Source organism: Palaemon carinicauda, chromosome 15 (genome assembly GCF_036898095.1).
Source record: "Palaemon carinicauda isolate YSFRI2023 chromosome 15, ASM3689809v2, whole genome shotgun sequence".
Lineage (NCBI taxonomy): Eukaryota > Metazoa > Arthropoda > Malacostraca > Decapoda > Palaemonidae > Palaemon > Palaemon carinicauda.
This window is the reverse complement of record NC_090739.1, coordinates 120,990,999-121,013,508: the sequence shown is the minus strand read 5'-3', so window position 1 is coordinate 121,013,508 and position 22,510 is coordinate 120,990,999. Positions and strand designations below refer to the sequence as shown.

The window sequence follows — 22,510 nt, the reverse complement described above, 5'->3', positions numbered from 1 at the left end:
TTACTGTGGATGCCTTGCCTTAATCTTACATCCAATATCAGTGGGGCTTACTCATTAGCAGCACATAGCCTACTGCATGTATTATACTGTTTGTACTCAACGTTCTTTGTCCTTAGGGAACCTGTGAAATACCAAATGAGGATCGGTTTCTTTTTGTTTATGGCACACAACACACTTGTGTAACTTCTTTACTATCGGCGCCATGATTTCGTTTGAGTCAACTGTCAAATTCTGATTATAAACAAACAGACGACAAACGATGTATACCTACAACGCCATCTGAAATCGGAGCAACCAACTATTGTGTTCACTTTGGGGTTGTCAACTAGCTTATTAACTTTCTATTTTGAGCCTTCATATCTTCCTTCAGTATATAGTCTTTGGGTGTGACTGTGACATGACAGTCACTCACTCTACCTCTTGCTGATGGAGAGAGAAAACAACAAGGATACCTTTCCTTGGTTACGACATTTTAGGTAATTAAATGGTACACGTTTTCTAAAGGTTAGCGTGGTAAATTAAATGTCATGTCAGGTTAATAAAGTATCTTGATTGAGGTTTTCAAATGAAAACTGATGGATATGTAGTTTGCAATGTGGGTAGACCTATTCCACTTCGAGTCAGTAGTCATAGGGCTGGCCATTTTACCATTTTCTAGGTTTAAGTCCCATGAACTGCGTAAGTCAGGTGTTACGTACAATGAATATTACTGTAGTTTTTAATTGGCTTCGGAGCTTTGAAACAATTTCGAGCACTATGGTTCAGAGCATTCTTCAATTATATGTTTTCCCCTTAGCGAAATATTATATTATATTTCGAGTTGTAAAGCTAAGTTGCAGATTACTAGGATGCTGAAGTATTTTGAAGAATGGTTAATGAATGATAGACTACATTAATTCATAGCAAAACTAGAATTTGCTATGCGAAATTTGCTCATGCTGGCTAGTTTGCCATTTTCCTCTGTCTAAGGCGGCTTAAGCACAATAACTTATATCTAACATTTTTTACTTTTGGGAAACTGATTGTGTTACTGCTATACCTTATTTGCAATTGCTTTTGCCAGGTCTTGAGTTACTTGTATGGCTTAAGCATTACCAGTGGTTTTTTTTTTTTTAACAAATTAAGAAGTTCCCAGTAGGCTATTTATGCAGAAATTCCCTGACATTGTTCTACAACAGCCACTGTTTTCCCACCTTTCCCTTTATTGTCAGCAAGATTAACATAGCTAATTATGTAAATATATGTTACTCTTATTTTTTTAGACACATGAACCATATATTTTTCCTGCACGTTATCTTGGGTTTTATGCTTTTCTGACCATGACGATTGGAGCAAAACACCCATTTTCGAGGTTTTGGACTAACTTATCTTAAAACAATTATGGGAAAACCCGCTTTTGGATGGGAAAAATGACAGTCATAATGTAGTAATGAATTAAAGATTACCAATTGGAATATTATATGGTTTGTGCTATAATTTAAAAAGTCATGCCCAAAAAATTGAATTTTAAAAGCGAAACAAACACATGAACACCAGCTAACATAAAGTTCCCACCTAATCTAACCTAGTAGAGTACCCTTACCCACCTAGAGGGTCTTTGCTCCCAGCGACTCTCTTAGACTACCGTATCCTTACTTAATCAACTTTACACTGTTGCATCCTTACCTAACCTCCCTTACATTGCTGTATCCTTACCTTACCTCCCTTACACTGCTGTATTCTTACTTTATCCCCCTTTTACTGCCGTATCCTTACCTAATCTCCCTTTCACTGCCGTATCCTTACCTAACCTCCCTTACATTGCCTTATCCTTACCTAACCTCCTTACACTGCCTTATCCTTACCTAACCTCCTTACACTGCCTTATCCTTACCTAACCTCCCTTACACTGCTGTATCCTTACCTTCCTCCCTTTCGCTGCTGTATCCTCACCTAACCTCCCTAACCTCCCTTACACTGCCGTATCCTTACCTAACCTCCCTTTCGCTGCCGTATCCTTACCTAACCTCCCTTACACTGCCGTATCCTTACCTAACCTCCCTTACACTGCCATATCCTTACCTAACCTCCCTTACACTGCTGTATCCGTACTTAACCTCCCTTACACTGCTGTATCCTTACCTTACCTCCCATACACTTCTATTTCCTTATTGAACCTCCCTTTCAGTGCTGCATCCTTACTTACCTACCTTTCACTGCTGTATCCTTACCTAATCTCTCGTACACTGTCATATCCTTACTTAACCTACCTTACACTGTGTATCCTTACCTTACCTCCCATACTGCTATTTCCTTACCTAACATACCATTCACTGCTGTATTCATAAGCGCGAGCTGACGTCATCGATCACGTGACCGCTAGCGCGGGAATCAAGCGAAGTGAAAACAAACCGGAGCAATGGCTTACGATTACGTGAATTCTTTGGATGGAGCTGCTAAAACACGTTACAATATAAAGTTAAATGCTTCAGGTGAGTAATAAGATATAAAATACAACTGTTCTAACTTCTAGCGACACTTGCAAGTTAAAAATGATGATAAACAATAATTATTTTGAACTGTTTACAGCACACAAGGGTGAGGTGTATTACTGCTGGCCTCATAAACCAATCGCCTTCTCTTGTCATTTCGCTCATACCTCTCAAGTTGTCGTTTGGCTTTGGCATAGCTGTCTTTCTTGAAAGGCAGTGTGCATGGAATGTAGTCTGGGTGTTCTTTCTCAGTCTTGTTGGGTTTACCTGTATTTTGGCAATTTAATATAAATTTATAATGAACACCAATAGACATACTGTTGGAACACTAACCACCAGAATGTTAAATTATATTAAAATATGTTAAATTTCATAAATACCTGAGATAAAGTGTTCACTACAAATAAGCCGACTCTTTGGTGGGGACCATTTGTGTCCATTTGGATTCATTTGCTGACATGCTGCAAGCCACTTATCCCTTCTATCCGGGCTTCTGCTACGAATGGGGAACTTGTAAAAATGCAACATCTTTCCCTGCATCATATTGTGATTCTTACAGTTGAAAATAACACATGATGATGGCATAATGGCGAATAATTTAGCTTTAACAGACGACCGTTCATGCAGCACCACGTTAAAGTGTGGTTTGTTTTCACTGCGCCACGTGCGGGAAGTCACGTGACTGCTCAGTTACCCGGATTGGCCGCGGTTATCAATACTTTACTTCCCTTACACTGCCGTATTCTTACCTAACCTGTCTTACACTGCCGTATCCTTACCTAACCTTCCTTACACTGTTGTATTCTTACCTTACCTCCCTTTCACTGCTGCATCCTTACCTAACCTCCCTTACACTGCCGTATCCTTACCTAACCTCCCTTACACTGGCGTATCCTTACCTAACCTCCCTTACACTGCTGTATCCTTACCTAACCTTCTTTACACTGCTGTATCCTTATCTAACCTTCTTTACACTGCTGTATCCTTACTTAACCTTCCTTTCACTCTGTATTCTTACCTAACCTCCCATACACTGCTATTTTCTTACCTTACGCTTCCTTTCAATGCTGCATCCTTACTTACCTAACTTCTGTAGCCTGCAGTATTACCTTATTTCAGACCAAAATAAACACAATTTTTTATACAATTTCACTGCTCCTCTGTTCTAGCAAGTAGTGGGCCACTACTGTATTAAAGTATTATTAGTAGGTATATTTACTGTGATCCTTACCTTAAGTTTTGAAGGGTTAAGGTTGATGGTCCTCTATAGATGGTGGGAGTATTAGTTTTGCCCCTTTCACATATGGATGATGGTATAATTTTTAGAAAATTCTAGGGTTGTAGCTTCACTATTGATGATGATAATGATAATCTCTACAACATTTTTTTGGGTTTAGCATTGCCGGAGTAATATTGATCTACCCGCACTACATCTTTAACTTTTATCAATAGACTCTCAACTTTTAGGAATGGGTAAAATATTAATTATTTTTCATTAATGCTCGATTATACTATGTTGTTGGTTAGATATTATTAGTGGTGTGCTATATTTTTCAAATAAGAATTCTGGTACCTTGGGTGATTGTGTGTATCTATTTGTCCATGGTTGACTTATTCTACCGGTAATTTGGTTAGTGTATTAGATCCTTGAAGAAAAAAAAAACTGCATAGGCATGACATCTTTAACATAGGCCTAAACCACCCAATAAGGCTTAAGTAAGCATTACAACTTCCAGATTATGGAGGACACGATTGAGAAGTTGGGATTTTAGGGTAAAGTTGAGCACATATTGAATACAATGCACTATTTGGGAAAAGGGGGTGTTCATAAATTTTGTTACAGTCTGAACACCCAATATTCATTGCTCATAATGTAATATTGCTCAAACATTCTGCGATGTATATGAATACATGTAGTGAGACCCAAGAAAATGCAAATTGGATAAAATTAGGTTGGTGCCTTCTGACATAACCTTCCATAATCTAGCCTAGAACATTATTTACAATGAAAATGAGTGTCTTCACAAAAAGTTTAAGGCTTCCCTTTCAAAGCATTACTACACAATACTGCTATCTAAAGCAAAAAATCTGGCTGTCTCATATGGCTAACCAAGATTTATTACTTTTCCCCATCTTACTATAAATCTAAATTACAGTAATGTGTACTAACCTAACCTAACTTGGGATGCTGTACCTTTACCTAGCCAGACTAAGCCATCCCCACCACATCTAATGTGACTTACAATGCTGTAGGCTAGATGAAATAAAATTATAAGGATATAGCCTACAGTATTTCAAATTGACAAATTCTGTAGATTAAATAGAATTATGGAGTTATATCCCAAGTACCCTGCCACACGACACAAATCCCTGTTAAACAGTTATCAAAGCTATACTGTACAATACAAAGTTTTGTAATTTGAAGAATTATGTACTTTGGTTCATCAGAACTTAAGCTAAGGCACTACTGACAAAGATTCGCAACATAAGGGAACAATATACTGTATAATAGTTGAATAATCTGTCTAAAGTGGATTTGCCTATAAGAAGTGGTAGATTTTGTTCTCAATTTAAAGAATCAAAAGAATATTACCCTTACATATCAAGCAAAATAGATGTGAAAAACTGGTCTTTCTGCTGGTTTAGAAATCAATGGTGTATAATGTCTCGATGCTGTTGTCATGTGGGGTTAGGAACTTTTAATATCTTGACATATTTACTAGCAGACCTTTTGAAATGGATGAAACTCCAGAAGGTTTTATGCTACAGGTCTTATAGATTTTTATGCAACAGCCATTTTTTATATCCTTTCAAGTTACTTAATGGCTGATGTGTTGGCAGACAGAGTAAATATATGATACTTTAATTTCTAGCCAAATACGTGAACCATGTAGTATCCTACTCGCTAGCTTGTGTTTTATGTATTTTTGTGCATGATTATTCACGCGTACCACCCGTTTGAGTTTTTGGACCCCTCATATAAAGATGATTATGGGGTCCCCAGTGGGAAACCTGGGGTTTTTTGGTGGGGAAGTAACAAAAGTAAGAAATTTGAAGTAATAATAATGATCAGAAATGCAAAATAGACACAAGATAACCAGTTGGAAAAATATAAGGTTTATTAACTGGCAGAAAATTAAAGTATGATTATCTATGATTCACATCACGTCCTTCTGAGTGTTTTGGTTCCGCTGCAGCTCACTACTCTCGTAAAATCAACATTACATCACTGTTCCTATGTTCACCTTCTCGCGTATGCATTCTACAGACCATGATGTTGTATAGCTCCAAAGTTCCTTCCAACAGAATAGCGTAACCCTTAAGCTGTACAGGGAATAGATCACCGAAAGGAAGCTACTTCACACTAAGAAACAAGAAGTAAGCAATAGCAATGCCTTGATTTTCTCTCTCCTCAATGGGAAGAGGAGTTGAGGAAAACCACAGATCCTATAACCAACTACAAAGGTACTACATCTGCAGAGGCAGAGAACCTGGAGACAGAGTCCATCTTTGTCAATACCTTTACGTGGATCATGAAGATAAACAACTTTGGTTAGGCATCAAAGAACCTTGAGAAGGGAGGGAAGACCTCTATCGAGTGGCACTTTGGTGGCCCGTAAGATTCAAAACTTTTAGAGCTCTCCTAGTCAGAACTTGCTGAAGAGGTAATCTAAAAGCAAGTATATCGTACAGAATCTTGCTGCCAACCCTCTCCCGTCTGTGGAGCTTTTATGTTCTTGAAGGATTGAGCCCTTCTCCCCTTCCAGTTGACGTGGGGATGATGAAACTTATCCCTGGTATCTTGGTGGAGTGACTGGACACCTAGAGCCCAATCTTCTCTTTGCTCGAGTTTGCTGCAGTGGAACCCCTCTCGTTGGTCAGTCGACAAACAACGTCGTGGCTGGACCATTGGTCCAGTGCAATATTATACTTATCTTCTCAAAATATAAGTAACGCTTAGAAAATGAGGAATTTTCCAGGTCTGTTCGTGTGCGTAGTCAAAGCTGATACTTTTTTGGCACACTAGTCCGCCAACCAGTGTACCAACAAGGGATTTAAATGCAGAGTAGTACTTATACAAATGCAAGTCATACTTTAATATATGTTTCTTTTTTCTCCTTAGCCTCTTACAAGTGAGTTAGCGAGCTTTTTGGGCTCTACTTTCACATTGCTCATACTAAACGCGGGGGTAGGTCCCATTCCTCAGAATCTATCTCTTCTTGATACCTTGATTCCTTCTTCTCAGATCTCAAGTCATAGAGATGCAACGATGATCTTGATCAGCTACTTCTGGGCTTGGTAATGGGTACTTACCGCTACCTTAAAACCTACATAAAAAAAACTTGTCTTCACCTGGAGCTCGTCTCTCCTCATGAAGGAAGTGGCGGCTAAATATGATCTTCTCTTGGCTGAGGGAAGTCATTGACTGTACCTATTTCCCATCCTTACTTCCTGTTCTGGGTAAAAACTCCTGATGTTAGGAGAGTAGTTACAACCCTGTTATGCTATAAGAATCTCTGTGGTGCAAGTACTCCAGCCAGGCATATGGAAACATCAGATGATGTTTTCTGCCCTTTACCTGCAAGAATTTGCCCACTGGTCCCTAGGAACCTTTTCATTAGGACCTGTAGTAGCTATATAACAGGTGGTATAGCTGTCTCATCTTTTTCACAGCACTCTTAACATCTGATCGAGGATGGATGTTACGTTTTAGACCGGGATGGAAATGAAGATTGACTGCTCCTCTCCTTTCACTGTCAACTTCTCCTTTACTGGGACACTGCATTGGAGACCTTGTCAGCTGGAATAAATTTGTTTGCAGGCAATTCCTACATCACTGGCAGCTTTTCTATTACATGGTATAGAAGTGTCATTACACACACTAAGAGGGGGAGTGCGTAGTAACCAGGCAAACCCGGTATTATATATATATAGACCACAGGGTGTGAACTAAGCAAAGCCATTAGGATACATATGCTTCTTGGTTGGAGCCAGGTAAACTTATTAACATATACATGTCTCAGCGTTGCAACACACTTTTTGCTCTGTGTTCTTTACTGCATGTGTTGTGAACTTACTGGTATAGTCACACCACTGGTGCATGAGGTGTAAGAAACCTGAACTCTCACTAACTACAAGGTCCAAGTTTAGGAATCCCGGTATTGGTTTTCCAGCTAATTGGAATAGAAACTTCCACCCCACCTAACAGTAAGTCCCCTATGTAAAGGCCGGAATTAGTATTTGCACTGGAACAAATAAATTTGGAGATAATTCGTATTTTCCTTAACTAATCAAACCTTATGATGGTGCCCTTATTAGCAGATCACCACAGGATTTGTAATGCTTACTTACCAGAATGCATGAAATATCACGAGAGGTTGGGCTCAATTTAAATAGAAGAAATACACATGGTGAGAATGGAATATGTAATGGAAGATGAAATATCCTGGGAATAATACAGGGTGTTTACAGTAGAGTTTGAGTTTAATCAAAGATTGAAAAAAGCAAATAGGACAATGGCTAGGTTAAGTAAATTTTGGAAATCTAATCACCTGATATTATATTTAGAATTCAGGCTATATATCAGTTTAGTGAGATTAGTATTATTCTATGGACATGAATCGTGGTATGACAATGAAACATTATTACTATTATTATTATTGTTGAAAATATGGCTGTCTCAGTTGCATTAATCTTATACTCCATCTTCTCGATGGCTCTAATTATCTTCTTTTCAGGACTACTGCATACAGCCAGTAACTGATCAAAATTCATCCTTCATGGTGGGTAGTCAAATTCACGAATAATTGGCGAGTCAAGGTTTTAATATAAAATTCACAAATTAGGTAAGATTCACAATACAGGTAGAATTCACAATTCAGGTAAAAGTATAGAGAGAACAAGCTATGGGTTTCAGGAGTGCTGTCTCCCTTCCTCAGGCTTCAGTGCTGGAAACGATGAGAGCTACGTCCTAATATATGGCAATTCTGGCTTAGTCAGAGAGGCAGCGAATTTTTCATTGGCTACCTCAAGAGTAGTGGGCGGAGCAAATAGAATGGCTGATCCTCATTGGCTATGCCGCTTGCCGAGAGAGGCTGTTGTACAGTCAGACTGCCATCCCACTCACTCCTGGGTGTTGAGTCACCATCTTGTCCTCTAGGAGCTGGGCTCTGATTGGTGGGAGCGCTCGCCGAGAGGGTATGTAGACTAGGCAGGCTATCCTGTCGATGATCAATGCTGTTGGGGTTGTTTGTCTTGATCTGTTGGGTTGTCCTGTTTGGTTGGGTTATTTTTCCTTTTGTTGTTCCTTCGACAGGAGGGGAGGAGGAACATTTCCTGGGTAGTGTTGAGAGTCGGCTTTTCTCTCTGAATAAGAAGAGCTTCAAGTATGCGAAGTCTCCTGCTATCTGAAGCACGGCCTATGATCTCGGTGTTCTTGATTATTTCCTCACGTTTGATGTTGTTATTGTGAACATGAAGGGCATGAGCTTTTATTGCACCTTGTTGGACATGACAAGACAGTCTCTTTGACAGACGCATGGTGGTCATTCCTATGTAACGTCCAGAGCATCCTGGAACAGGGCATAAGTAGGAATAGACCACGTTGGTCTGTTTGAGAATATCCTGAGTCGGCGGGGCTGGGTTGTTCCTCATGATGAGAGACCTCGTTTTGTTGGTTTGATAATAAATAGTCAACTTGACCTCTGTGTGTTTATCCACAGGGGAGACGTGACTCTTTATTATGTCTCCCATGGCCTTTTCATCCTTTTGATAATCCCGATGCATGAACACTTTATAGTAAAGGTTGATGGTAGTTGTGATGTTCACAGTCGGTTGTTCACCCTGGTACCAGGTGTCCGTGGCTAGCTTGTCTATTAGAGTAGCCATTGTTCACCAGGACCTGGGTGACTTGGTCAAGTTCTTGGTGTGTGGCAGCCCAAGAGGAGCAGTGGGAGAGGGCTCTGCAGACGCATGGTGGTCATTCCTATGTAACGTCCAGAGCATCCTGGAACAGGGCATAAGTAGGAATAGACCACGTTGGTCTGTTTGAGAATATCCTGAGTCGGCGGGGCTGGGTTGTTCCTCATGATGAGAGACCTCGTTTTGTTAGTTTGAAAATAAATAGTCAACTTGACCTCTGTGTTTTTATCCACAGGGGAGACGTGACTCTTTATTATGTCTCCCATGGCCTTTTCATCCTTTTGATATTCCCGATGCATGAACACTTTATAGTAAAGGTTGATGGTAGTTGTGATGTTCACAGTCGGTTGTTCACCCTGGTACCAGGTGTCCGTGGCTAGCTTGTCTATTAGAGTAGCCATTGTTCACCAGGACCTGGGTGACTCGGTCAAGTTCTTGGTGTGTGGCAGCCCAAGAGGAGCAGTGGGAGAGGGCTCTGCAGACGCATGGTGGTCATTCCTATGTAACGTCCAGAGCATCCTGGAACAGGGCATAAGTAGGAATAGACCACGTTGGTCTGTTTGAGAATATCCTGAGTCGGCGGGGCTGGGTTGTTCCTCATGATGAGAGACCTCGTTTTGTTAGTTTGATAATAAATAGTCAACTTGACCTCTGTGTTTTTATCCACAGGGGAGACGTGACTCTTTATTATGTCTCCCATGGCCTTTTCATCCTTTTGATAATCCCGATGCATGAACACTTTATAGTAAAGGTTGATGGTAGTTATGATGTTCACAGTCGGTTGTTCACCCTGGTACCAGGTGTCCGTGGCTAGCTTGTCTATTAGAGTAGCCATTGTTCACCAGGACCTGGGTGACTCGGTCAAGTTCTTGGTGTGTGGCAGCACAAGAGGAGCAGTGGGAGAGGGCTCTGCGGACGTAGGCCTTGATGGTAGAGGCCTTGTACCTTGTAGGGCATTCACTGTCTCCATTAAAGCATAACCCGAGGCTAGTGGGCTTAACATACTCTCTAGTATCAAATCCGGTAGTAATAGGAGATATGAGAACATCTAGGAAGGGCAGCCGTCCATCTTTGCTATGTTCAACAGTAAACCTCAGGCAGCTGCATTCCTCAAACGTCCTGCGGAGGATCTTGATGTCCTGGGTAGAAGGGGCCATTATAAAAGTGTCATCTATGTATCTCTCATACACGTCTGGACGACTAAACAGCTTGGCATACCCAGACAACATCCGCCAGGCTATCCGTACCCTTAAGGACCGTGACTGGGCTAAGAGGTTGCGGATTATCCACAAGAAACTTATCTACATTAATGGAGGCAAACTCCATATCCCTGAAACCAAGCAAGAATATATTAATATTTCCTCCTATACTCCTACAACCATCCAGGATGAGATACTCCGGCTGGGGCTTAACTGCCACTTCATATCGCGCCCCAAACCTACCGATAAGAGGCTAGAAGTTGAACTTTTAATAGACTCTATCCTTAGTCCCCAGGAGAAAGGTGACCTTAACACAACTGATGACCTCCAGCCCCTGCTCTTGGCTGAAGCCCTTACGGTTCGTGGACGATACAAAAGTGGCATCGTCTCCAGTAACGTGAGAGAGGCAGCCGGGGAGCTGAGGAAGGAAGCATATGTGACCGTGAGGAGAGCTGACAAGATTGCTGCCTTTGTCTTGATAGATACGGAAGAGTATCACAGCAAATTTGACATGATATTGGGAGATTCATCCAAGTTTGAAAAGCTCTCCTACAACCCCATCGAAGAGATTTGGAGGGAGGCCAACAAGACAATTGAAAAAATTAATGCAGCTACAAATGCCGTCCACTTCCAGACCATCACTGGGGAATTTAGCCCTGGTTACCTTTTTGGTAATGTGAAGACTCATAAGAACGGTAACCCACTCAGACCTATTATCAGCCAGTGCCTGACGCCGATCTACCAACTAGCTAAAAGACTTAACAGCCTCTTGACTCCTTATGTTCCAAACGTGGACAGCGTCGCCTCATCTGCTGAGTTCCTGAGTAAGCTAAAAGGGTCCCCCACCAGTGGCACCATCGCTTCACTGGATGCGGAGTCCCTTTTTACTAACGTTCCTGTTGGAGAGACCATCGACTTGATCCGGGAGAGAGTCTACAGGGACCCTTCTACTCCAACCTTGAACATCCCTGAGGAGGCCCTCCGAACTCTGCTTGAAGTATGTACTTAGAAGGCCCCTTTTACCACACACAGGGGTCACACATATACACAGAAGGATGGTGTGGCGATGGGCTCTCCGCTTGGTGTGCTCTTTGCCAACTTTTAATGGGAGTTGTAGAAGAGAGGGTTTTCTCACGAATAAGTCGTCCAGACGTGTATGTGAGATACATAGATGACTCTTTTATAATGGCCCCTTCTACCCAGGACATCAAGATCCTCCGCAGGATGGTTGAGGAATGCAGCTGCCTGAGGCTTACTGTTGAAAATAGCAAAGATGGATGGCTGCCCTTCCTAGATGTTCTTATATCTCCTAATACAACCGGATTTGATACTAGTGTGTACATTAAGCCCACTAACCTCGGGTTATGCTTTAATGGAGACAGTGAATGCCCTACCAGGTACAAGGCCTCTACCATCAAGGCCTACGTCCGCAGAGCCCTCTCCCACTGCTCCTCTTGGGCTGCCACACACCAAGAACTCGACCGAGTTGCCCGGGTCCTGGTGAACAATGGCTACTCTAATAGACAAGTTAGCCGTGAAATCAAGCTAGCCACGGACACCTGGTACCAGGGTGAACAACCGACTGTGAACATCACAACTACCATCAACCTTTACTATAAAGTGTTCATGCATCGGGATTATCAAAAGGATGAAAAGGCCATGAGAGACATAATAAAGAGTCACGTCTCCCCTGTGGATAAAAACACAGAGGTCAAGTTGACTATTTATTATCAAACTAACAAAACGAGGTCTCTCATCATGAGGAACAACCCAGCCCCGCCGACTCAGGATATTCTCAAACAGACCAACGTGGTCTATTCCTACTTATGCCCTATTCCAGGATGCTCTGGACGTTACATAGGAATGACCACCATGCGTCTGTCAAAGAGACTGTCTTGTCATGTCTAACAAGGTGCAATAAAAGCTCATGCCCTTCACGTTCACAATAACAACATCAAACATAAGGAAATAATCAAGAACACCGAGATCATAGGCCGTGCTCCAGACTTCGCATACTTGAAGCTCTTCTTATTCAGAGAGAAAAGCCGACTCTCAACACTACCCAGGAAAAATGTTCCTCCTCCCCTCCTGTCGAAGGAACAACAAAAGGAAAAATAACCCAACCAACCAGGACAACCCAACAGATCAAGACATAAACAACCCCAACAGCATTGATCATCAACAGGATAGCCTGCCTAGCCTACATACCCTCTCGGCAAGCGCTCCCACCAATCAGAGCCCAGCTCCTAGAGGACAAAATGGTGACTCAACACCCAGGAGTGAGTGGGATGGCAGTCTGACTGTACTACAGCCTCTCTCGGCAAGCGGCTTAGCCAATGAGGATCAGCCATTCTATTTGCTCTGCTCACGACACTCGAGGTAGCCAATGAAAAATTCGCTGCCTCTCTGACTAAACCAGAATTGCCATATATAAGGACGTAGCTCTCATCGTTTCCAGCACTGAAGCCTGAGGAAGGGAGACAGCACTCCTGAAACCCATGGCTTGTTCCCTCTATACTTTTACCTGAATTGTGAATCTTACTTAATTTGTGAATTTTATACTAAAACCTTGACTCGCCAATTATTCCTGAATTTGACTACCCACCATTAAGGATGAATTTCGCTCAGTTACTAGCTGTATGCAGTAGTCCTGAAAAGAAGATAATTAGAGCCATCGAGAAGAGGGAGTATAAGATTAATGCAACTGAGGCAGCCATTATTTTCAACAAAACTTGCCTGAAAGAAGGTCTACTACCGAAATATTATTACTATTATTATTATTATTATTATTATTATTATTATTATTATTATTATTATTATTATTTTTATTATTATTTTTTCAATATTAAACTTACCCGATAATCATGTAGCTGTCAACTCCGTTGCCCGACAGAATTCTATGGAGGGATACGCCAGCTATCACAATACTAGAAGGGGGTGTATTTACCAGCGCCACCTGTGGCCAGGTACTCAAGTACTTCTTGTTGACACCTCCTCAATTATTCCTCTGTCGTGCTTCCGGCAAGACGTTCTGGGATACGCTTATGTTCTTGGAGTATTTTCACGACTTTGGTGAAGTATTTCTCTTTGATTTCGGCTGTCGCTTTACTGGAAACTTCTATATTAGCTTAGTTAGCTTTTGGAATTAATTTGATTAATTATGGTGACGAGAGAGTATGAACTCTCGTTCACCTTTCAATGGCCGACCCTTCCCTTAGACGGAAGTGTTGGTGTCTAAGAGAGTATAGACTCTCTTTCTTAATTTTGCTTAACAAAAGTTATAGATTTATTTTATATCTCTCCGCCTCTTATAGGCCTCTTCGATTAACTTCCTTTTATTATAAACTCATTAAAATTAATTTTTATATTTGTTTATATTCGACCTTCCTAATAGTAGGCGGTCTTTTACCGAAGTTAATAAACTTTGAGCCCGTCATTTCGGTTTTACCTGTTAATATATTATGCTATTTCCGCCACAGAGTTTGAAAGATTTTCTTTGACAGTCTCGCACTGTTTTCAAAGCTGAACTAACGTTTTGTTTTGTCTCTGCAGTTGTTGACGTTCAGAACGTTCAACTTGCACTCTATCGTTACGATAGAGAAAGAATGTTCACGGTTTCACGTTGCAGTAAGAGTAACCGTGTCTAGCGTTTTGTTCATTCTTTCTTAACTTAATGGTTTTGATCCTAATAAAGGAACTTTTCAGTTTTTTTCCTTTAACAATAATATGTTTTAACGATATATATGATTGGGCTCTTCTCTCAGGTTCTAAGTCAAGAGAGAGAGAGAGAGAGAGAGAGATGGAGACGGAGGGAGAAAGAGGATAAACGTTTCATTCAAGCCTGCCAGGCGTACGAATAACGTCGTTATCGTTTTTTGCTCTTCTCCCTAGTCTCTTTAGGGGAAGAAACTAAACGTTTCTAGAGTGATCTAGTGTTTAGTCTCTTTCCAACCACTGAATTATCTTTCATTAGATTTTTCTGTTACATTGTAATTCTGTTTTCGCAATTACTAACTTTGAGAAAGGATAGAATTGCGTATTTCAGCTACAAACCACTTAAAGTTTCGAGTTCAGTGAAATAAGTGCAAACAGAAATCAAAGTGATAAGTGATTAGTGCGTGAGGGTACTTTTGTGCGCGCCAGTCGTCCTCCCAGTCCGGGACCTCTTGCAAGCTCCCAAGCCCAGGGGAGAAGCAATGTCGAAGGGCATAAGGGTTCAGCAGGCCTTGATCGGCGCACAGAAGTATTCTCGGTGGTTGTGGGCGTGTCTTACCGAGACCGTCACTCCCACCCGCAGACGATTGAGCCCTTATTTTGCTCGTCTGCAGAAGAGATTAGGGGAGAAAATAAAGGCAGAGTAACGCTGGTCTCAGGTCTCAAGACTTCTTAAACGTTAAGTCCAGACCTATGCCAGACGTACGAAGTTAAAGTTCACAACCCGAATGCAATCATTGGGTTAGCTCTGACTCTCCTCAGTCATCAGTTGATTACACTCCGCCTAAGAGGAGTAAGGTTCTGCCACAACAGATCTCTGCTGTTAAGGCTTTACCTCAGCAGAACTTAGTGTCTGCCGACCCCAAGTTAACTCTACTGCAGTCCATACAGTCACAACTTTCGGTCTTGATGTGTGAGTGTCGGGCTGAGAGTGTTGCACCTCCTCCTCCGCCTACACTCCCTCCACCTGTTCTCGCTCCGCCTGTGCTCGCCCAGCCTGCACCTGCTCCGCCTGTGCTCGCCCAGCCTGCACCTGCTCCGCCTGGGTGCAGCACCATCTGCCAGGCGTACGATGTTGTGAACTCTACTACAGTCCATGCAAGCACAGCTTTCGGACTTGATGAGTGAGTGTCGGGCTGAGAGTTTTGCTCCTCCGCCTCCGCCTACACTCCCTCCTCCTACACTCGCTCCGCCTGATCACAGTACCATCTGCCAGGCGTATGATGTTGTGGACTCTACTACAGTCCATGCAAGCACAGCTTTCGGACTTGATGCGTGAGTGTCGGGCTGAGAGTGTTGCTCCTCCGCCTCCGCCTACACTCCCTCCACCTACACTCGCTCCGCCTGATCGCAGTACCACCTGCCAGCAGTTCCACCTGCCAGGCGTACGATGTTGAGACACGTGCTGAGTTTGCTGTTCCCTGTGGTGTTCAGCCTCCGCCTTTCTTAAGGCAACCTTTACATTGGGATCAGGAGGATTATACCTCTCTTCCTCCGCCTCCACTTGCTGCTCCACCAGTGATGCAACACTCGGTTGAGGTACAACAACCTCTCCCGTCCATGAGTCAGTTTCCTCAGCTCTTGCTGCAGCGAGCTCAACCCTCCATAAGGCAAGCACCACAACACCTTAGCCTTGCGCCTCAGGAGCCTCAGCTTGCGAGACATTTACCTTGTTCTGCGCAGCCTCTTCCTCATCGCGCTCCGCTCACACCACAGGAACTGGAACTTGCTACTCCGCTTCCGCCAACCGCTCAGCAAGCGCAACCCTTGGGTTCAACCACTCATGCTAGGAGTCAGCCTCCTCCACCCATGCGCCTTCCTTCTGCTTGTCTTTTATTCAGCCTTTGCAGACTGAGCCTCAGGTGTTCCCTCATCGGAGTCTTGAAGAGGAAACCACACTATTGTTGTTCCAGCTCGTTCTGACTCTGCTGTTCAGCATACCATGGTTTAAACCCCATGCAAGCATGCATAAAGCACTCTAGCACTGGTCATGGAATTTCTGAGAAATGTTAAACGCCATGCACACGCTCTGCTTTCCTTTCAGCAGGCTCTGCTTACAGCAGGCTCTGCTTACTACATGCTCAGCATTCAGCATGCTCTGCATTCAGCATGCTCTGCATACAACATGCTCTGCATACAGCATGCTCTGCATTCAGCATGCTCTGCATACAACATGCTCTACATACAGCATGCTCTGCATACAGCATACTCTGCATACATCATGCTCTGCATACCTTACCGCATGCTTCTCAACACATCTTGGGTTGTTGCCAACTCACTAGACTGTCAAGCAGTTTCATAACGTTGCCTTCTAGTCTGCTGCTTTGCACCAGTGAACCCTCACTCAGAGAACTTAGCTTTTCTAGGATAAGGTCCCTGTAGATGAGAAAGTTCTTTTCTCCCTCCTTCTGATATTCCCTTGAGGACTCTGTCATTTGGAGGGAGCCTTTAGCTGCATAACCTCTTATGGACTTTTATTTAAGCATAACAGGCTTACAGGGAAGGTAATGGTTACACTTCAGCCGCTAATCCCGTCTGTTACCACACCTGCTCCCATAGACCTTGAGCTGTGTTGCATGACATGCAGTCCAAGCTTAGTCCTTGTTAGAGGATTTTTTGTTTACGGAGTCAATGTGTCACGGGGAAGACGTTCAACAACCAACAGAAGGGACTTGTTGTGACGCAGTGCGGCAACCTCAGCAACCCGTTAAGGAGTTGTCTGTACGACCCAGACAGTCTAGACAGATTCGGGTTGTCACTGTACTTCCTCGCTTGCCCATGATTGACAGTTTACAGACTGTGCAGCAGTATCATGATCTTGTGTCCGGCTCCGTCAGACGACTGGCTTTTAAGAGCTCCCTCAAGTCGTCGCTGTCTGGAGATTTTCAAATGGACTATGGATCTGACCAAGGAACTGGGCCTCCTGGTCAATTTTGAGGAGTCTCAGCTCGTTCCATCCCAGACCATTGTCTCCTTGGGTATGGATCTTCAGAGTCGAGCTTTTCGGACTTGTCCGTCGGCCCCAAGGATCTTCCAAGCCCTAGAATGCATCCAGAGCATGCTGAGAAGGAACCGATGCTTAGTCAGGCAGTGGATGAGTCTAACAGGGACACTTTCATCGCTGGCCCTGTTCATCGAGTTAGGGAGACTCCACCTCCCCCCCCCTTCAGTATCTTCTAGCTGCTCACTGGATAAAGGACATGACGCTAGAGACGGGCTCAGTTCCTGTTTCCGAAGAGATGAGGTCTACTCTAACGTGGTGGAAGAACAGCATTCTTCTCAAGGAAGGTCTACCTTTGGCTGTTCAGACCTCCGACCACCGTCTCTTCTCGGACGCATCGGACACGGGCTGGGGTGCGACACTGGACGGACAGGAATGCTCGGGAACATGGAATCAGGAGCAAAGGACACTTCACATCTATTGCAAGGAGTTGTTGGCAGTTCATTTGGCCTTGATAAACTTCAAGTCCCTCCAGCTTAACAAGGTGGTGGAGGTGAACTCCGACTACACCACAGCCTTGGCTTACATCTCCAAGCAGGGAGGGACTCATTCGAGGAAGTTGTTCGAGATCGCAAGGGACCTCCTCATTTGGTCAAAAGATCGAAAGCTCACGCTGGTAACGAGGCTCATTCAGGGCGATATGAATGTCATGGCAGATCGCCTCAGCCGGAAGGGTCAGGTCTTCCCCACAGAGTGGACCCTTCACAAGAATGTTTGCAGCAGACTTTGGGCCCTGTGGGGTCAGCCAACCATAGATCTATTCGCTACCTCGATGACCAAGAGGCTCCTCTTGTATTGTTCTCCGATTCCAGACCCAGCAGCAGTTCGCGTGGATGCCTTTCTGCTGGATTGGTCCCATCTCAACCTGTATGCATTCCCGCCGTTCAAGATTGTCAACAGGGTACTTCAGAAGTTCGCCTCTCACAAAGGGACACGGCTGACGTTGGTTGCTCCCCTCTGGCCCGCGAGAGAATGGTTCACTGAGGTACTGCAATGGCTGGTCGACGTTCCCAGGACTCTTCCTCCTAGAGTGGACCTTCTGCGTCAACCTCACGTAAAGAAGGTACACCCAACCTCCACGCTCTTCGTCTGACTGCCTTCAGACTATCGAAAGACTCTCAAGAGCTAGAGGCTTTTCGAAGGAGGCAGCCAGAGCGATTGCCAGAGCAAGGACGACATCCACTCTCAGAGTCTATCAGTCTTAATGGGAAGTCTTCCGAAGCTGGTGCAAGGCCAATGCAGTTTTCCTCAACCAGTACCAATGTAACCCAGATTGCTGACTTCCTGTTACATCTAAGGAACGTAAGATCCCTATCAGCTCCTACGATCAAGGGTTACAGAAGTTTGTTGGCAGCGGTTTTCCGCCACAGAGGCTTGGATCTTTCCTCCAACAAAGATCTACAGGACCTCCTTAGGTCTTTTGAGACCTCAAAGGAACGTCGGTTGTCCACTCCAGGCTGGAATCTAGACGTGGTCCTAAGGTTCCTAATGTCATCAGGATTTGAACCGCTCCAATCAGCCTCTTTTAAGGACCTCACATTAAAAACTCTTTTCCTCGTGTGCTTAGCAACAGGTAAAAGAGTAAGTGAGATCCACGCCTTCAGCAGGAACATAGGTTTCACATCTGAAACGGCTACATGTTCCTTGCAGCTCGGTTTTTTGGCTAAAAACGAGCTTCCTTCCCGTCCTTGGCCTAAGTCGTTCGAGATCCCAAGCCTGTCCAACATGGTGGGGAACGAACTGGAGAGAGTACTTTGCCCAGTTAGAGCTCTTAAGTACTATCTAAGAAGGTCAAAACCATTACGAGGACAATCAGAAGCCTTATGGTGTGCTATCAAGAAGCCTTCTCTACCAATGTCTAAGAACTCAGTTTCTTACTACATCAGGCTTCTGATTAGAGAAGCAAATTCTCATCTGAAGGAAGAAGACCTTGCTTTGCTGAAGGTAAGGACACGTGAAGTGAGAGCTGTGGCTACTTCAGTGGCCTTCAAACAGAACCGTTCTCTGCAGAGTGTTATGGATGCAACCTATTGGAGAAACAAGTCAGTGTTCGCATCATTCTATCTCAAAGATGTCCAGTCTCTTTACGAGTACTGCTACACCCTGGGTCCATTCGTAGCAACGAATGCAGTAGTAGGCGAGGGCTCAGCCACTACATTCCCATAATCCCATAACTTTTTAACCTTTCTATTGAATACTTTTTATGGGTTGTACGGTCGGCTAAGAAGCCTTCCACATCCTTGTTGATTTGGCGGGTGGTCAATTCTTTCTTGAGAAGCGCCAAGGTTAAAGGTTGTGATGAGGTCCTTTAGTATGGGTTGCAGCCCTGTATACTTTAGCACCTTTGAGTTGATTCAGCCTCCCAAGAGGAACGCTGCGCTCAGTAAGGAAGACGATCTTATTAAAGGCAGAGTAACGGTTCAAGTCGACTTCCTTACCAGGTACTTATTATTTCATTGTTATTGTGGATAACTGATTATATGAAATATGGGATACTTAGCTATCCTTTAATCTTGTACACTGGTTTTCACCCACCCCCCTGGGTGTGAATCAGCTACATGATTATCGGGTAAGTTTAATATTGAAAAATGTTATTTTTATTAATAAAATAAATTTTTGAATATACTTACCCGATAATCATGATTTAATCGACCCTCCCTTCCTCCCCATAGAGAACCAGTGGACCGAGGAATAATTGTGGAGGTGTCAACAAGAAGTACTTGAGTACCTGGCCACAGGTGGCGCTGGTAAATACACCCCCTTCTAGTATTGTGATAGCTGGTGTATCCCTCCATAGAATTCTGTCGGGCAACGGAGTTGACAGCTACATGATTATCGGGTAAGTATATTCAAAAATTTATTTTATTAATAAAAATAACATATTGTTACTTTTATTATTACTATTATTATTATTATTATTATTATTATTATTATTATTATTATTATTATTATTACCTGCTAAGCCACAACCCTAGTTGGAAAAGCAGAATGCTATAAGCCCAATCCTCCAACAGAGAAAATAGCCCAGTGAGGGAGGGAGAAAAGGAAAAATGAAATAATCTGAGAAGAGTAACAACATTAAAATAAATAGAATAGTGTGCCCGAGTGCACCCTCAAGTAAGAGAACTCAAATCCAAGACAGTGGAAGACCATGGTACAGAGGCTATGGCACTACCCAAGACTAGAGAAGAATGGTTTGATTTTGGAGTGTCCTCCTAGAAGAGTTGCTTACCATAGCTAAAGAATCTCTTCTACCCTTAGTAAGAGGAAAGTGCCCACTGAACAATTACAGTGCAGTAACCACTTGGGTGAAGAAGAATTGTTTGGTGATCTCAGTGTTGTCAGGTGTATGAGGACAGAGGAGAATATGTAAAGAATAGGCCAGACTATTCGGTTTATGTGTCGGCAAAGGGAAATGAACCGTGACCAGAGAGGAGGAGCCAATGTAGTACTGTCTGGCCAGTCAAAAGACGCCATAACTCTCTAGTGGTAGTATCTCAATGGGTCGCTGGTGCCCAGACCAACCTACTACTTCATATTAAACAGATTTTGCAGATTTGAGAGCAAACCCCTTAGAAGAATATTTGGAGTTAAATGGCAAGACATCATTAGAAATGAAACTACTTGAGTGCCATATATGGATGAGATCATAGTTAGGCGTAGATGGAGATGGTTTGGGTATACTTTTTGAACACTCCAATCAAGATTAGTTCACCAAACTTTTAACTGAGCTCCGCAAGCCATTACAAGAATTGGAAGACCCAGGCCTACATGTCGGATGACCATGAAGCGTGAAGTAGATGATGAATGGAGAACTATTGAATTAAAAGCTCAAGATGAGATGACTGGTGAAATCTAACCGAGGCCCTTTGCATCAATAGGCGTAGGAGGAGATGATGATGAATCAGACCTGAGTCCTTAACTCATACTTTCCCACCAGCACCAACCCCTTAGAAAGTTCTAGCTGCAATCAAAGTAACTATTCGGTGAGCAACCAGAGGGGTGGCCTATCCGTACCCTGGCCACCTGTATGTACCTGGTTATAAAAGTGTTTTTAACTGCCATATTCTTCATTTTCAGTTATCTCTATGTAGATTACTCGGGTTTATATAGTTAGGTAAACTATGAATTATCTCCAAATTTATCATTTCAGTTAGGATGTGTTCACTTGACCATGGAGTGTCAACAGGCAAGCATAGTTGCCAAACAGTGAGTGGTGATGATGTTAGAGGCGCGAAAGCTAAAAATCAAGCGCATAAATTTAGCATTAAACAAGTGCCAAAAAGTCTAGCTTAGCCCAAATGTCGTTCGATTATTAAAGTGAAAAATTTCCTTGAAAAGATTAAGGAGGTAATACTTTTCCACTTTACCAGATATATTTTCAATTGTAATATTTGCTATAATAAATGTCATGGACATGTCTAGTTTGTTATTATTTCCACTTGGGTATTTAATACATTAGAATATTTCATATTTTTTATTACTTCTTATACAGATTTTACTGAAAAGTAGTCTTTATATTGAAGTCCACAGTAAAATGTTTGAATATAGACTGATTTATCTGTACAATTAACATCTTTTATTTATTTTTCAGACTAGAGTCATCAAAAGAGAAGATTGTTTACAGACTCCTGCTCAAAACTGGAAATTAAACTGCAATTATGAGATGGTGTAATGAAATATTCCTGTTGACATGAAGATAAGACAACAAATAATCGGCAATTTATTGAAAAAAAGAATTCCAGAATGTTTCAGGAAAAGACAGAATAATCAAACTTTTCTATAGTATTAAGATACCCTTACGATAAATATTACTGTACAGTACTACGTATATCTTGAATCGGTTGTCCCGAGTTATTGAGATTTTAGGGAGTTGTGTCTTGCAATGGTCACTCCATTTATAGCCCATACTTTCTGTAGCAATCACTAATTAAAGGTGAAGTTAAAACGAGATAAGTTTTAGTAAATAAATAATATAAATTTGTTCTCACACTAATGAAAACTTTTGTTCTTTGCACAAGAGAAGATATAACTGCGCAAGCTGGCACATGGCTATGAAAACTTTTTAACAAGGTGTCAATAACCATACTGGTTGTTACCAGTATTAGCAGGAAAGCCCCAAACCTTCCAGCACTCACTACTAATCCACTTTGATTTAAGCCGTGGTTGAGAGTTGACGTATCTCTTCCAGGTTGTAACTGGCA

General features: G+C 42.7%; 1 long non-coding RNA gene across 3 annotated transcripts; it reads left to right on the top strand.

Moving 5' to 3' along the window:
- Positions 1-368: 368 nt before the first annotated feature.
- LOC137654371 (uncharacterized) lies at positions 369-22,165 on the top strand. Of its 3 annotated transcripts, XR_011046624.1 has the most exons (4): positions 369-476; positions 2,329-2,471; positions 21,460-21,656; positions 21,901-22,165. It is a non-coding gene; the product is annotated as an uncharacterized lncRNA (long non-coding RNA). The 3 variants fall into 3 exon arrangements; XR_011046623.1 differs by lacking the exon at positions 2,329-2,471 and having other exon boundaries at positions 389-476; XR_011046622.1 differs by lacking the exons at positions 2,329-2,471; positions 21,460-21,656 and having other exon boundaries at positions 377-476.
- The last annotated feature ends 345 nt before the right edge of the window (positions 22,166-22,510 follow it).